At 34.1% G+C, this 14,624-nt stretch overlaps 1 protein-coding gene across 3 annotated transcripts in view; it reads left to right on the top strand.

Annotated features, from left to right (window-relative positions):
- The first annotated feature begins 1,771 nt into the window (after positions 1 to 1,771).
- LOC134676270 (uncharacterized) overlaps positions 1,772 to 14,624 on the top strand; it is a 94,640-nt gene continuing 81,787 nt past the window's right edge. For 2 of the 3 annotated variants that reach the window (XM_063534637.1, XM_063534638.1), the window contains exon 1: positions 1,773 to 2,045. The gene's annotated coding sequence lies outside the window, so the exon portion shown is untranslated. Of the gene's footprint in view, positions 2,046 to 14,624 lie in introns of all 3 variants that reach the window. The other variant, XM_063534639.1, reaches the window with a different exon arrangement.

Raw genomic sequence — 14,624 nt, 5'->3', positions numbered from 1 at the left:
CTTTATAGTAGCATACCTACTTTATTAGTTCAATCACAGATACACTTATTGTTTTAAGTAATCAGCTTTCTTTGATTTATATAAGATCGTTATTGTTGTAATTAACTTAACGCCAACTAAGAGAAAACTGCTCTTAGTTGGTCTTAATTTTTTAGAGTGCACTTTTTCCTTTTTTTATGTTTCTCTGCTTTTATAATATTTTTTATCGTGCTTGTGCTCACGAATAAAAATATTTCTATTTCTATTTCTGTCACGCGGTGTAAAAAATAAAGAAAGAAAAATCATTTAATTTACATCATTAGATTATTACAGGATAAATAGGAAAAACGGATTTTAAAGAAGTCACCTAATTTTAAATATTCAATATAAATTAAGCTTACCTATATTAATTTCAGAAACTAGTTAATATCGTGTATATTGAAAATAAAATGACGTTGAAAATTCTATGAACAAAATGATCAGCCCTTTCTTATTTTTTTTTTTCATTTCTCATGCTCTGAAAGAGGGTCATTGTTGTTCTAAAAGGTGTGCTGAAAATGATACGTTTCTGCACTATACTTCGTTTTTTTTAGCATTAGAAATTAGGTAAACAATCTTGATGTGTCTTTTAATTGAAAAACACATTTTAAAAATAAGTTACGGCAAATATGTAACAATTACGAATCTAATACGATCATTTCAATTCTTCTGCTTTCATAAGTAATAGTTATTGATTTTTAAAAAGCGTTTTGCAATTAAAAGACATGCCAAGATCGCTTACCTTCTTTCAAGTTCTTTCTAATGCTTAAAAAAAAAGGAACTATAGAGCCTTTTAGGTTCCAAGTACCATTTTATAATATTTTTTAAGATAAGCAATTAAAATTTGGATACAAATGGATTTGTTATACAATGTCCATTCTGATATTTGACATACCTACCATAAATAACGATACTTTTGCCTAAATAGTTAATTGAAAGTACACTCAAAAATACTATAAAAATGTATATATACCTAGTCATATTAAAAAAAAACACAAACATTTTACTTTCCTCGTATTCGAAATGGAAAGTAGAGTGTTTAACTCGGGTGAAAGGCATCATTTCATCCCTTGATTAACAATCTACTATATGTTCAATTTCTATGAAAATCTGTTTACATTCACTTTGTTATACTTATTGAAATCACCGCAAAGTTAGTTTAGACGGATTCTCAGCGCGATTCGGGAAATGACTTAGAGATTCACTAGATATGAAATAGTAAAGATATGTGACGTTCCACGGCAAAAGGTACCGTTGCCCCGGCTGAATATTGGAGCGACTTTAATAATAGTGTAAGCGCCAGCCGCTATGCCGGTACCTTTTGCCGTGGAACGTCACATATCTTTACTATTTTATATCTAGTGAGTATCTAACTCAATTCCCGAATCGAGCCGTATACCAGTAAATGTAGCAAATTGTAATTTAATATGTGTTATGCATTCCGCGTAGTCTCCTGAAACCCACCCAACGAGTTTTTTCACGAGTTTTACTCGAAAGTATTCCAGCCACTTTTACATCGTATCGTACGATACTCTTTACAAATCTTCAATACACCTAAATCAAACTAAATTAGACTTTAAAAATATGACAATAAGATGTAAGTCGAACGCATTTGAATGATATGCCAAAAATCACCACGTTGCATTTTTATACGCAACTAGCTTTACAAATTTGAACTCTATATTGTTTGTAATAAGAGTGTAATGATGTGCAGGGATGTGGCAGAAGCACCACGTTGCATACGTAGCGTGGTCAGTATCGGTCGGCAGCGGTGCGAGGAGCACGTATCGCCGCCATTTTGGATCCCGCCAAAACTTAACGCGGCAAACTTCGATGACAGAAAAAATCGTTGAGTGACTTTTTAATAACCAAAAAGGTTTATAAAACAAATTGTGACTGTTAAATAAGTGTAAAAAAAATGTACATTATTTTCGCCGTGCGTGTAAAAGTGCATAATTAGTTTAATTTGTGTTAAACAATAATGGATCTTGTGCAAGTGGCGGAACGTTGACCTTATTTCTTGACAGGTATGGTTCGATTTTTTGTTGCGTAACAGGTTTATTCGCAATCTTGCTTATTGAGCCGGTGACTTTTTAATTTTGAGCCAAGGGTGCAATGATTACAAGTTTGCCATGACTGGTTACATGTGGCATTTAATAAGTACGTCCCTTAATATTTATAAGGGCTTTTTATTTATTTAAAAGCTATAAAAAATTATCATAATTGTCATCATGATATGTCATAATATTATTGTGAGATGAGACTAGGTATTTATCGCTATGATAAATACCTAGTCTCATTTCACCATGAGAATACAGTCACCTGCAATAATATGTTACTCTTCGAAGGCCGCAAAATTTGTGACTCTAGAAATAAAATCGTGTCAGATATTTTTGCGGCCTTCGTTGTGTAACATATTGCCCTATGGTTGACTGGTAGAGAATGCCTTGAGGCATTAAGTCCGCTATTTGTACATTTTATTTGTATTTTGTGGAATAAAGTTTAAATAAATAAATATTATTGCAGGTGACTGTACCAAAAAACTAAAAAAAAAACAACTTACAAAAAAATTATAGGTACTCAAGACTATGTTACATATAGGTATTTTAAAAAAAAGTACCACTCTAACCTACTTATTTCATTCATTTTATTTTAACGTTGAATAAGACTAATAAAAAAAGAGGAGGGTCCTCCAAATGAGGGGGGATTTAAAATCTTCTCGGGGCAGAGGTGTACGGTTGGAGCCGGCAAAGGTTTATTTGACGTTCATAAGCGCATTGTAATATGCCTACTTGAATAAACCATTTTTTGTCTTTTTATCTTATCTTTATATAAAAGAAAAACTAAATGGAAAATGACCACGCAAAAAAATCTTATTAACAGATTAACATTTATAATATTAAAGTTAACGCAGGTAGCCCCCGACATTGGCGGACGGCCTTATCGCTAACAGCGATCTCTTCAACTCAACAAGATAACTGTTCCTGTAAAATATTGTAATTTATTGTTATTCGCCGAAGACCTTTGGCCGACGGAACACTAAGCCGGTAAAAATAAACTTGAAATTAATCATTTGTACAGTTAATTACCTATTATGATTTTTTTCTACTCCCGTACTTTTATTTGCCATTTAAAGGGTCGTGCACACACCTTTAAAACCCTACCTTATAGTTGTCAAGACAAGTCTTTAGTCTATTCCCCAAAAAAGAATTTGTGCATACACGCAGTATCTTTTTGACGATTTTACGATACTTCGTGTAATGACTACTAAGATGACCACTTAAAAAATATTGAATGAAATACATTGTTGCCAACCTTATTTTAAATGACATCTCTGACAAATAAGTGAACCATAGACATTTTTTTTTCTAATTTTATTTATTCGTTCATTCTTTTCCCGCCCGTACCCTCCATTTTTGCTACTTCTTGATTTAAAAGAGCTTTACATATGCAAGAAATAGCTTCTTAGTTAGAGCGTGTAGAACTTATAATGAAAAATTTTCTGATATTGATATATTTCATTTATCATTACAACAGTTTGTTTCGGCAATAAAAAGTACAGTTAATAATAAAAATAATATCCATTAGTAACTATATTACATAATACTTTCCAATGTTCACATGTTGTTTTTATGTCTGTTATTACAACAATTCAAATTAGGTATTCGAGTTTTGCATGTTGTAAATTCTATTAATGTTAAATTAGGTTTAAGTTTGAATTGTATTAATGTTAGATTCTGAGCAACATAACTGTTATTATTCATTAGTGGAAACTGTGTGGCTTGTGAATGTGTTATCTGATTTACTATATGTGTTGTTTTTGGCTGTTTGTTTCCCAAAGGTTTAAATAAATAAATAAAAATATTTGTTAAATTTACAATTCTATTTCAAAGTAAGTGATATGTCGTAGAAAAAGTATTGTATGCAACGTTGTTTAACTGAGTCAAAAAATACTTTGTTCACGGTGCTCTTATTTATGGGATCACTTCGGTCTTGAAAATCAGTTAAATGCGTTTTTCTCAAAGTATTCCAAATTTTAGGTACCTACATCAAACGGTCTTGAAAATCAGTTAAATGCGTTTTTCTCAAAGACCGTTCGATGTAGGTACCTAAAATTTAGAATTAACATTACATTAAATTCAGATTAAGTAAGCAAAAAACGAAATCAACTATCATTCAATATTAGGCAACTACTCATATATAGATATATACTTAGGTACTTCAAAGTTTAACATACAATAAACAGAGAAAATTAGCATTTTTCCGTCTAAAAATAAATATTCTTTTGTACACTAGAATTCACTAGATTATGTAAATTATTGCCATTTGGCATTAAGTCCGCCATTTGTACATTGTTGTATAGATATTGTGCAATAAAGTTTAAATAAATAAATTATCAAGAATATGTAGGTGTGAAGTTTAAATACAAGTAAAGTGGTATAGTTCGTTTTTGTAGCATTAGAAAGAACTTGAAAGAAGGTAAGCGATCTTGACATGTCTTTTAATTAAAAAACGCTTTTTAAAAATCGGTAACTATTACTTATAAAAAAACAGAAGAATATAAAAGATCGTATTAGATTCATAATTGTTACATATTTGCCGTAACTTATTTTTAAAATATTATGTTTTTTAATTATAAGACGCATCAAGATTTTTGCCTTATTTTTAATGCTAAATAAATAACTATATATATAGTTACCTAAAAATAAGTTCACTTTATTATATTAACATTACACAAAACCTTAACAAATTACACACCTAAACCTTCGTCGAGGACATTGATAGGTGAAAACCGCATGAAAATCCGTTCAGTAGTATTTGAGTTTATGGCGAACATACATACCTACATACATACAAACAGACGCGGCGGGGGACTTTGTTTTATAAGGTGCAGTGATATGTTTTGTTTTGTGCTCTATCCCAATTTTATATTCAAGTGATACTCGGACGAAACTTTGATTCTATAGAGCCCTGACCTTATACTCATATTAAACATTACGGAGGCGTAGATCAAACTTTATGCGAATTTTATCGGTTACATAAACATTGCATAAACATGTGCTACATTGTAACATTATTTGTAGCAATTTGCGTACTAAATACAACATATAAAGCTACAACGAGCGTAAATTTTTTGTAAGCGTCGGATTTTTAAACCGTCACAACATTTGTCAAAATATTAAATAATTTTTCACCTCAGCAGCTCGAACAAGGGTACTTTGCTTCTTAAAAACAGTGAGCAAAATGCGATTTTGCTCACTGAGTCATTTTGTCTCACTCAGTGAGCAAAATCGCATTTTGCTCACTCGCTACGCTCGTGAATCTATTACAGAATCTTTCGCTTGCACGGGACTCAAAGTAAGCACTCGAAGAAATATCAAACTTTGATCTCTTGTTGTACAAATAACTAATGTTTTTTGTCTAAAATTTCATTCTTGATACTAGTTTCTATAACTGACTGTATTATTCTTTGCACAGACGGTAGGAAATTGCATTTTTTTCGACTTATTGAGAATCACTATTTAACGAGATTCGAGTTATCGAAATTCTACTGTATTATTAAGTATAAGTATTTAATGAATAAAATGACTCATATTTAAATATTTCCGATAATTTGTTTTTGTTGTTATTGTTTTACCTTTTCTATGCAAGTGCTAATTACTTTCATAGGTGATTATCTTAATGATAAGTTGACCACTTTAACCTTTCGTCTAAATTGGTTTGTTTTGATTTACGGAGCCTGCACCTTTAGAAAATAATTATACCTATCAGTGGCGGCGCTTCTAGATTGTTCGTAGGCAAGCCGTAGCTAAGGGGCCTTATTCGACATGCCACTTTTGACATCGCATGTTGAACTTCCGTTGAATCGAATCATTACTTGTCAAAATTTGACATTCGCAATCCACAGTAAGGTGACAACCAGACCAAACCATTACAAACCTTAAAGTAATAATAAAACAAAGTTATTTTTTTTTTAATATTGGTTGTACCAAATGAACTACCCGCACTTGATGAACTTCAACTGTTGAATTGAAGTTGACGCGAAATTCGACAGTTGTACATGTCGAATAAGGCCCAATTTGCCCTTCCTTTTCTTCATAAGTTTAAAGAAAATGGCCTAAGAGCCTGAATATCAGACAAGCCGATGGGAATCGAGTTCTATGGACGCTCCGCCACTGATACCTATTATACTACATAGATGTCATAGGTATAGTAGGTATTAGGAAGTAGATACTCTTATCATAAGTGAGATTCGGTCAACATTTTTATGAAACTAGCTTTCACTTCATTTCTTAAACTCACATTCGTATTTTAATACCTTGCATAATGTCACATAAACTACTATTAATTAGAGTTACACCAAGAAAAGTCTGCATCGATTTTGATAGCACACGCAGTGCAAGCGTTGTTTTAAACGTCAAACTTCTATGAAATTATGACGTTTAAATAACACTTGCACTGCGTGGGCTATCAAAATCGTTGCAGACTTTTCTTGGTCTAACTCTAGATACGTATGTAACACATACGTGATGCACATGATACCCTGCATTCCATATGCACACAAATATGGCATATGTACCTATCAGTGGCGGCGCGTCCATAAAACTCGACTCCCACCGGCTTGCCTGTTTTTGGACTTCTGAGCAGAGTTGTAAAGGAAATATGTAAGCCCAAGTAGCTCCGGCTAGCCTAAGGATATATGTTTGACACGCCGCCACTGATAGTTGATACATATCCCATAAGAATCGCAAGCGCTAACGATTCTAAACTGCAAAACGTAATTCAAGACCAAGAAAAGTAAGAAATGTTGCCAGTTTTTTACTAGCGCGTCTCGTATTTATGTAAAAATAAGTAAATAAAAGCACTTTTTTTAATCGCAGGAGTAAAATTACTAATAAATAAATTATCTTAGCGTGATTATTTATCAAAAGGAATTTACTATTTATAAACAAATTATTGCAGTGGCAACATTGTCTTACTGTTTTTTGTTATTGGTCTTGAATTACGTTTTGCAGTTTAAGTAGAAATTTCTATGCCATTTATAATCCAGCACACAAGTGTAGTTAACATTTTAAGTGTCAATTAATTTTTATAAGTATTTACCTTACAGCGAATCTCACCTTAGAACCACACCGGAACCGGTTTAGCAATTACTGAAGTTAACTACTGTGGTTAAATTTATTATGCAATTTGTTAAATGTAGTCATAAATAATGTTAAACATATTTCAATAATTTATCTAGATAGTTGTAATTTATCGTATTATTAAATATGTTGACAGTTATAATCGTAATAGTTTATTGTGTAGTATTTTAAGATAAATTACCTATATCCGTATTTGATATGATCAATATTTAGTATTAAAGAGAAAGTACGACAAAATTATAATACTGATTATATATATGTCGGCCGCCGATCGTAAGATCAGGCAGATCGTAATGTTCCTGTGTATTGTTTTGAGGATAGTCACATTAAACCAATATAAGTACTTATAGGTAAGATAGGTTCGTTAGGTTGCTTCAGATGCCCGAAGGGCAAACTGCCCAGAAATAGGAGCCCCGCGTAGCGGGGCTTCGTCGACTCAGGGAACGAGTCAAAGATTTTCACGTCTCACTATATGCCTAGGAATTTCACGATATGCCAGATCTTACGATCGGCCGCCGACATATATATGTAGAATTTGTGCGGAAAGAGAAGAGTCGTGGAATATATGGGAACCAATACTCTTTCTCTTTCCGCAAAAACTCTTTTGTTTGCGATTATTTTTATTGCGTAATTTATCTTTTTAGGTAGGTGTAAGAGATATTGCTAACTATTCGGCCGAATATCGAATATTCGGAACAGTGGCAAAATACGCCGAATATCGAATAGTTACCTAAGATTCGTGGCATCTTTACAAAATTTTCTTCAGCCACGCGTAGGTATAGGTATAAAATATTCTAGATTGTCAATTTCTTATCGTTCCTTGGTAAAAGTCATCCGGCATCATAGCTAATATAGCTATTAGCTACTTAAAGCATATAATTACTCGATGTTCCGTATTGTTTGCGCAATTATTTTCATATAGAAACACCGGTGGAAGTGTCATTTTTTGCACTTTTATTCGTGCGTATTGTAAGCACTAAAAAAGGTCTAGGAAATTACGCTCGCGGTAAAAAACGGCCGGATTTTGTAAATATAGTATAAAATAATCTTATACTCAGTCTATGCGGAAAAAGAAGAGTCGTACCTACCCGTAGTATGTATAGGCTCCCTTACATTCCAAGACTCTTCTCTTTCCGCATATACTATAGGGTCATTGAAGGGTTAGAAAATAATATATTTCATTTTAAAAAATTTCTATTTGCGAAATATCAATTTTTTTTGTAGATAGATGTCTTGTTTAGACATTAAGGATTGCAATAAGTCCAAAGTTGTGCAGCAATGTAGGTTTATATTCAAATTTCGTCATCAGGACGAAAACTGGCGCAATGACCCTACATCATTCCTGCTAGTTAGTTAACTTAGTTCAACTTAAAAAAATACTTATTTTACTTTAAATCCCTAAAAAGATTTGCCTCCAAACCCATCATATTATCCTCATTACCTGCAAATCAATTAAATGATATAATAGCCAGCATCTAAATTCCTATGCCATTTAAAAAACAACCTTAACATTTCACACGACGATTCAAATTAGCATAACCTTAGAGACTCATACGCAGTTTTAAAAACGCATTTCACCCGGGATACGACCAACTTAACTGTGATTTACTGAAGTTCTTATTATATTAGGAATAAGTTATATTTTGGATTGTTTTAGTGGTGAGTTATGTTTGTAAAGTCGAGTGTTGTGAAGGGGTGTCATGTCCGACTTTTGTGTTGACAGGTGTATTAATGCCGTAATGGGTATTTAAATCGTGTTTATAAAATAAAATATTTCTCTATGCTAAGAGTGTGATACTTGATTTCATATTGCTTGTTTCTAAAAAACATATCGTGGATTGTAACAGATTGGTGCAAGCTCCGGAGAGTTTAAAAAACCGGCCAAGTGCGAGTCGGACTCGCACCCGAAGGGTTCCGTACCATTATCTATAAAAACGGTCACCTATCCAAGTACTGACCCCGCCGATGTTGCTTAACTTCGGTCAAAAATCACGTTTGTTGTATGGGAGCCCCACTTAAATCTTTATTTTATACTAATACATCATCTGTGAAAATTTCAACTGTCTAGCAATCACGGTTCGTGAGATACAGCCTGGTGACAGAAGGACGGACGGATGGACAGCGGAGTCTTAGTAATAGGGTCCCCTTCGGGTACGGAACCCTAAAAAAGAAAAAAAAATATAGTAAACTTAGGAAACTTTAATTTCGAAACTGGATACCGAATACTCGTACTACTCGACCTTCCATTAAGAATCACTCTATCGATAGGTGAAAATTGCATGAAAAATCTTTCAGTAGTTTTTGAGTTTATCGCGAACATACTATACGGCGAGATCGTCATCCGTCGGTGTTTGACATCACTACGATAACCGACAATGTCACATCACTAGAGGTGGTCGTCCATATTAGATTGGTTTTACGCGAGAGCGTCCTTGCATATTATTTTCAGAACTATATTCTAATATTTGTGATTCCCTAATAAATGTTGTTATAAAGTGGTGTCTGGTGTTTTTACTCTTACAGCTTCAGAAGTGCGATGTGAACTTTTCGCCTACTGCGATATAATTTGTCGGAAATTGGCAATACAAAATTAACCGGGCGTAGTCCTTTCTTGTTTCATTGTTATTGAACGTTATCGTTATATGTATAAAATAATGAAACTGATTGTAATGAGTAAACGCATCAACACCACTCATCAGTTAGGGATTAAAATATACAAGGTCTTACCGTCCAAGACCTACAAGGATAACCTAACTAACCTACTAAACCACTGTCGGCTGCCGACGTACTGTACCTTTGCCTTTTGTTGTGTTTACTTTCAGATATCTATTTCAGTTTACTGTCCATCATAAATGAACATGTCTGGCTAAAAAAAAAATACATATGGACAGTGTAATAAAGCTGATTCCATGATGATGATGAATATGTATTACAATATTCACAGCAGAAGATTACAAGACATAGGCTGACAGTATGGTATGAATAAAGGAAATCCTTGGGATTACAAAGTAAGAATTAAAGTTAACTCAGGTAAGAAGTCGTTGATCCAACAGATAAGAATGTTCCCTGGAACGTTCCCCGGAATGGCCCCGGCCATAGTGGTAAATATTCACTGCTTCTCTTATATGTTGTGTTATTTTTGTGATTCATGTGCTTTCAGATACATAACATAATGTGATTATATACACCTGACACATTAACACAATGCTATAATCATTTTCTAAGATTTGTATTCCGGTGTGAGAATTATATTCAAGTAAAAGCCATACAAACAAGTTTGGTAATATAAATTTAGCCTTGATTGATACTATGTGTATGGTGATATTATGCTCTCACAATTAACAATGAGTGCTACTTAATACTTTCCCTTTACAGTCTAATTAAAATAGATTCCAAGTTTTCAAAATCTCAAACCGGTAAGGAAAGTGAATTGTTGTTTCACATAAGTGTGTGTGTAAAACATGCTTATTGCAACTGAAATAATGCTTTGTTAGTATGTTTTTGAGTTGTGTAATTTCCAGAAATTTGACAGCAATGATTCTTGAAGTGAATTACCATACCGTTGAAGGCATTAGAGCGCCTATCAGCTCAGATCTCTATAATGAACCCAAATCGACATGGATAATATTTCAAAGTTAGTTGGTTATGGATGCCAGTTATATTATGTTCAGGTAATTCATTATATGCAGAAAATGTTGATAAGGGACTAATCTCTGATGTCATGGAAAATGAGGTATTTATTTAGAAATAAAATGATTGTTCATGTTTTACATGGATACTAATGGTTAGTGTGTTACATGGACTGGGTTGGTAAAATGCGCTTTGTGAATAAGCAAAAGGAGTTATTGGCATCTATTTGTAGCTGGTTAGTATTGTCTGTGACAGGTTTAGTCGCTCCATGTTTCCGGATCATCCTCGGGCTGAATATTGTAAAAGATGTTTCATATCTCATATAACCTCATACATCCTTGCGATTCATATTAAGTTGGAGACATACTGATATATATTATAAGGTAGTATCTCAGTAGAAGTGTCAAGAAAATTAACAAGGATCATTTCTGTCTGTACATATTATTTTATTAATTATGAATAAAATGTTTATCCAACCGTTGCATACAACTAGTATGTTGTGTTGTGATTGTTTTGTTCATAGGGATGTTGGTTTATGTTTGCAATGCAAATATTTTTCACAAAATGTCATGTTATAAAATGTACCAAAGACATATATTTAAACAGACTTACCAAATAAAGAGAATGTTATTGCTATGACATTGTCAAGTGTTTGAGTTATTGACAATGATTATCTTTGGTGTTCTAGCAGTATTTTTCAGATGCATTTCCTTATAACAAAACTTGATTGCTGGTGAAGTTTTGACCATAAGTTGTAATCATATACTTGCACTTATGAATTATGATTACAGGAGATTCCAATGTTTAAATCTTATCGAAGAGATGGACATATTGAACTAGATATTTATTTACTGAGCTGAATATGACACTGGTAAAGCCAGTTGATGCTAATGGTAAGCAAGGTGAATTCTTTCAGGAGTCAATATAGACTTTGACGGTCTACATGATGTACATGTCTTTTACATACAATTGCTACTGGACTCTAAACGTACCGGTCAGTTAAATGTTAAATGGATGAATATCAAACGAAGGTAAATAGCTTGGTTAAAGCTTTCTAAGTAACTATTTTAACCCGTTCACTGCTGCTGAACATTGACCGAAGGATATCATGTCATCATGAGTTACTGTTTGAAGTTATTAATGGTTTTCGTCTGAACTTGTAGTGTGTTATGGTACTGTTTGCATTATAAAACAGTACACTTATTGCTTCTGGGTTTCATAAATCAGAAGTTAAAAAAAAATTAAACAATAATAATTATAATGTTTCTTGTTTTGCAAACTGCATAAACTGTGGTTTATTATGTTATGAACTCATTTACCTTTAAATGTGTGCTTGCATGGCATTTAACAAAATTATTTAGTTTTGTGCAGGTATAAGATGATGTGATGAGTTACCTACACATAAAATGCACATATACAGCTGAAGAAAATCAACCATGTGTCTTGGGATTGAAAGCTTTATGGTTTAAGCATATGTGCCATTGATTCAGCTGATTGATCATTATCAATATACACTTTCATGATGGTTGAAAATACAAATTTGTGAAACCTCGGTAAGGCGAACCTGGGTAACAGAGGAACCTCGATAACATGAACTTCTGTTCAGGCTCTACGGTAGTTCAACCGTGGTATAGTAAGAGTGTTGCCTTTATTTAGGGGCACGGAAGAGGCACGCCAAGTTGCACATGATCATTTACATTGGTTGCATAGTAGCAACTGCTTACTATCCTATATTTTCCATATTAACGCCAAATGCTGCTATTTCAGGTACCGTTTTCAGATTAAGAACTGACGACAAGTATATTCTCAGAACTGAGATATAATTTTATTAGACACTCGGATTGAGAACTGAGTTATTATTTTATTTATATTACTTACTCTCGGATTAGGAACCGAGTTGTGACTTTGTTTTAATTTCAGATTTAGAACTGTGTTACTGTAGTCATACTAATGTGTTTTGTTAACGGGTTTCCCGACTAATGAAGGCAAATGCTGTTATTTCAGGTACCGTTTTCAGATTAAGAACTGGCTATATTTTCAGACTAAGACTGAGTTATACTTTTATTGAACACTCGGATTAAGAACTGAGTTATTATTTATATTTCATACTCTCGGATTAGGAACCGAGTTGTGATTTTGTTTTATTCCAGATTTAGAACTGGGTTACTGTTGTCATACTAATGTGTTTTGTTAACGGGTTTGCCGACAAAACCTAGAAAATAAACACATTGTGCTTGATTAAATATTGTAGTAACCATGGTAATGCTTGCGATATGTTATTTTATGCCACCTCACTGTTAACCATTTTACTCTAAAGGCTGGTTCATAATTCTACCGGTTGCTTCAATGTCTGCTATAGAGCTTTAATTATTGTGTGCTCTTTAAGAAAGGCTGTTACTTTTGTCTTGGCAAGGGATGCTATCCTTAAGAGGCTAATTCCTGGCGCCGGTAATCGCAACAAAGGCTTGAAGGAGCGGTCTGTTGCTTGTCACTATCTGTTATTGGTTTCTGCAGTGTAGGCCTTAAGAGGCGGTCCATTGCTGATGACATAATACTAACCTTAAGAGGCTAGTAGTTTTTGGTTTCTGCAGTGTAGGCCTTAAGAGGCGGTCCATTGCTGATGACATAATACTAACCTTAAGAGGCTAGTAGTTTTTGGTTTCTGCAGTGTAGGCCTTAAGAGGCGGTCCATTGCTGATGATATAATACTAACCTTAAGAGGCTAGTTGTTTTTGGTTTCTGCAGTGTAGGCCTTAAGAGGCGGTCCATTGCTGATGATATAATACTAACCTTAAGAGGCTAGTTGTTTTTGGTTTCTGCAGTGTAGGCCTTAAGAGGCGGTCCATTGCTGATGACATTACTATCCTTAAGAGGCTAGTTGTTTTTGGTTTCTGCAGTGTAGGCCTTAAGAGGCGGTCCATTGCTGATGACAATTATGTCATAGTATTAACTATCCTTAAGAGGCTAGTTGTTTTTGGTTTCTGCAGTGTAGGCCTTAAGAGGCGGTCCATTGCTGATGACATTACTATCCTTAAGAGGCTAGTTGTTTTTGGTTTCTGCAGTGTAGGCCTTAAGAGGCGGTCCATTGCTGATGACAATTATGTCATAGTATTAACTATCCTTAAGAGGCTAGTTGTTTTTGGTTTCTGCAGTGTAGGCCTTAAGAGGCGGTCCATAGCTGATGACAATTATGTCATAGTATTAACTATCCTTAAGAGGCTAGTTGTTTTTGGTTTCTGCAGTGTAGGCCTTAAGAGGCGGTCCATTGCTGATGACAATACTATCCTTAAGAGGCTAGTTGTTTTTGGTTTCCGCAGTGTAGGCCTTAAGAGGCGGTCCATTGCTTATAACATAGTACTATTCTTAAGATGCTAGTTTGTTCCTGGTATCTGCAGTGTAGGCCTTAAGAGGCGGTCCATTGTATGTGATATGAGATTATCCTTAAGAGGACCATTATTTCTACTACCGATAACTGTTTTATCTATATCGTACTATTTGTTGTTGACCTTGAGAGGTTGGCTTGAGACTTTGTTTACAAAAGGATATTTAAATGACCTTAATACTGATGATCTCAAGGTTACCTTGAAAGGGTTGCTTGCACTAATACCTTTTAGAGATTGCTGGCGCAGTTCCGGACCCAGTAGAGGTTGAGATAGTGCCGGTTCAAGATGCCCAGTAGAACGAGTGCGTGCAATGGGCTCCGTGACAGCCTTATCGTGAAGGGCTGACTTCTACGGTCGCTGTCCCTACAAGGGCAGTGGTATTCTAGCCTGCATGTGGTATTTTAACTCGGTAATGTTTTCTTTTGTTTAATAATCTGTGGTTATCTGC

This window comes from Cydia fagiglandana, chromosome 24 (assembly GCF_963556715.1).
Source record: "Cydia fagiglandana chromosome 24, ilCydFagi1.1, whole genome shotgun sequence".
Classification (NCBI taxonomy): Eukaryota; Metazoa; Arthropoda; class Insecta; order Lepidoptera; family Tortricidae; genus Cydia; species Cydia fagiglandana.
Note: the sequence above shows the minus strand (reverse complement) of the source record. Positions and strands in the feature narration are given on the sequence as shown.